The sequence below is a fragment of the Perognathus longimembris genome, chromosome 19 (genome assembly GCF_023159225.1).
Source record: "Perognathus longimembris pacificus isolate PPM17 chromosome 19, ASM2315922v1, whole genome shotgun sequence".
Taxonomy (NCBI): domain Eukaryota; kingdom Metazoa; phylum Chordata; class Mammalia; order Rodentia; family Heteromyidae; genus Perognathus; species Perognathus longimembris.
In genome coordinates, this window is record NC_063179.1 from 31131731 (window position 1) to 31135136 (window position 3406).

Consider the following 3406-nt stretch of genomic DNA (forward strand, 5'->3'; position numbering starts at 1 on the left):
ATGTAGATCCAATTTTCCAGTACTCTTTCTGAAAAGATTATCTTTCCCTAGTAAATTATTTTGGCATATATGTTGAAAATCAGTTGGTCCAATTGGTCATATCATTAACCTACATGTAAATATTTTTATTAATTATTTTTTATTTCTTTGAGTAATTTCCATAGGGATTTCAATCCAACATACCAATTACTGTGGACAATGCCTCTTGGTCAGTACCACCAACCCATCATTCACCCGTCATCTATCCCAACCCGGTCTGTTTTCTAGCTCAATTTTAACATATGTCCATAGTACCCATCCTCTTCAGAAAAAGCATGTTTCAATTTCTTAGTATTTATTTTGTTGTCTGTTGATTGTACAATGAAATTATAGCATAGAAATCCAGAAAACAGGGGCTGGGGATATGGCCTAGTGGCAAGAGTGCTTGCCTCGTATACATGAGGCCCTGGGTTCAATTCCCCAGCACCGCATATACAGAAGTGGCACTGTGGCTCAAGTGGCAGAGTGCTAGCCTTGAGCAAAAAAGAAGCCAGGGACAGTGCTCAGGCCCTGAGTCCAAGCCCCAAGACTGGCAAAATAAATAAATAAGTAAAATAAAGAAATCCAGAAAACATTATTTAAACAACACAAAGTAATTGGCAGTACCTTAAACATATATATGTTGTCAGTATCAATGGCTTTTTCCACCCTTGTCAAGAGGAGGGTTAACTTTTTCTCTTTCACATGTTCACTTTTATGCCAGTCATCAACTATCTTAATGGCTCTTGCTCTAACGTAAGTTTGGAAGTAGTATGAGCTTTTGGGTTATTTTGGGTTATTTTTTTCAATGTTGTTTTAGTAATTCCAGGACCTTTGCACAAATACAAATATTTGAAATCATATGTTCTGTCTTCTAAAACTATTGCCATTTTGAATTGGCCTAAGATGAGTACATGTCAACTTGGGGAAAAATTACATGACAGCAATACCACGACTTCCAATCCATGAGAACATTTCTCCAAATTTTAAAGTGGTATTGGAGTTTTCCTAGAAATACTTGCAACCCTACAACTTTATCATCTTACACATATTTTTACATTTTACTTATAAATGTTCCATATTTTTAGGGCTATTAAAAATGAAATTTTTGACATTCTATTTTCAAATTGTTTATATAGTATATACAAATGTGATTGAGTTTTATATATTAATATCACATACAAAGAACTTCCTAAACTCCCTTTTTCAGCTATAGTCAATTTTTATAAGATCCCTTAGTATTTTTACAAACATATTCTGAAAATAAAAAGTTTTACTATTTTTCAATCTGTATGCTGCTTGTTTTATGTTTGCCATTTTCCACAGATCATAATATTCAATAAACTGAGAAGTAGAAATTATAAACTTGAACAACATTGCCTTATTTCTTCTTCTTTTTTTTTTTTTTGCAGTACTGAGCTTTGAACTCAAGACTGTGTACTTACTAAAGTGTTTTAACATTTCAATGATGCCCCCAGTCACTTTTACTTCCATTATTTTTCGTATTAAGCCTTTTTCCCCATGGTAGCCCGAACCACTGTTGCATTTCTATAGGTTAGCATAAAGTCTTATGAATTTTCAACAGAGTAGACTTGAACTATAATTCTCTTACTCCCTGCCTCTTAAATAACTAGAATTAAAGACATGAGCCACCACAGCCAATTGCCTGCTTTCTAATTTTATAAATTAGTCCTTCAGGAATTGTGTTGCTTGTAAATTTTCATAGATGCCATTTCCAGTTTGAAGAGGTTTCCATGTTTATTTTGACATATAACTGTCCCGGATGATGTTAAACTTAGTCAAATTTTTTCTTCCTTTGTTGCAATAATCATACTATTTTATTCCACTGAGTTTTTTTCTATAATACAGTATGCTACACTAGAAATTTTTTAATGTTTAACTAACCTTTTGTTGCTGAAATAGGTCCTACATGGCTATAATAAATTGTCTTCAGACATAACTGAATCCAATTTGCTAATATTCTTATACAATGAATTTGGCAATTTTACATCTAAAGACATGCTAAAACATGGAACAAAATGGTGGACTATACAAGTTTGGGGGGGCTATTATCTCACTGAATTGTGCCTTCAGCATCGTAGTCACAATCGCTTCCTAGAAGTCTGAATTCTATAAAGTCCTTTCTTAGAGAGAGAGAGAGAGAGAGAGAGAGAGAGAGAGAGAGGACAGAAGGAGATAGATAGATAGATAGATAGATAGATAGATAGATAGATAGATAGATAGATACATAGATACATAGATAGATACATAGATAGATACATAGATATTATTGTTATTGTAAAGGTGATGTAAAAAGGGGTTACAGTTAGATAAATCAGGCAATTAGTACTCCTCCATCAGAAAGAACAATATTATACCATTAGAAAAGAAATGAAAAGTCATGGAAAAAATTGTTTTAAGTGAAGTAAGTCAGACACAAAGAAACATGGTTTCCCTTATTTGTAGCAACTATAATGTACCTATAACTCTACAGGTAAACACACTGGATGGTAAAAGACCAAAAAATGCACTGGGACATGATAAACTGTACACATTTCTAGACATTCACACAGTGAGACCAGAGTATCTTCTTTATTATCCCAATTCTTACCTTTCAGTTTCCCATCTTTAAAGTATAGTAGATGTTCACTGTAATCATGATCTTGGTTATCTCTGAGTTTCTTTTCTGCTTTTTAAATTTCTCAACTGCTCTCTAACTGATTTTCTATATTCAAGTTTACCTGTTAAAAATATCAGCTCTGGGGCTGGGGATATAGCCTAGTGGCAAGAGTGCTTGCCTCCTATACATGAGGCCCTGGGTTCAATTCCCCAGCACCACATATACAGAAAATGGCCTGAAGTGGCGCTGTGGCTCAAGCGGCAGAGTGCTAGCCTTGAGCAAAAAGAAACCAGGGACAGTGTTTAGACCCTGAGTCCAAGCCTCAGGACTGGCCAAAAAAAAAAAAAATATATATATATATATATATATATAAAAATATATATATATATATATATATATATATATATATATCAGCTCTGGTTACTGTGTTCTTGACAGAGTCTACCTGAAATAGCCATTCACTGAAAGATAACAGGTTAGCCCGTGACTTATGCTTGAGGAAAATGACAGTAATTGGGAATGGCTCCTTCAATGAGGTAGAGTTAAAACTGATAGATGATGCAAAAAATAGGTATTACACCAAACTCTACAAATCCTCAGTAGTAGCATTTGTGTAATTTCTGGTGATCAAGTTGTAGGAGGCCAGAATAAGGCAAATATGTGAGATGATTAGAGGTTGTTGAGCACATAGGTGTTAGAAAGCAAGAGGCAAGGTTATCAACTATGCTACAGAAAAGTTTTTAATCATAAAAGCACTCTGAATAAAAT

At 34.0% G+C, this 3406-nt stretch overlaps 1 non-coding gene across 1 annotated transcript; it reads right to left on the minus strand.

Annotated features, from left to right (window-relative positions):
• Window positions 1–605: 605 nt before the first annotated feature.
• Window positions 606–731, minus strand: LOC125367887. Its single transcript, XR_007214185.1, has one exon. It is a non-coding gene; the product is annotated as a U6atac minor spliceosomal RNA (small nuclear RNA).
• Between the last annotated feature and the right edge of the window lie 2675 nt (window positions 732–3406).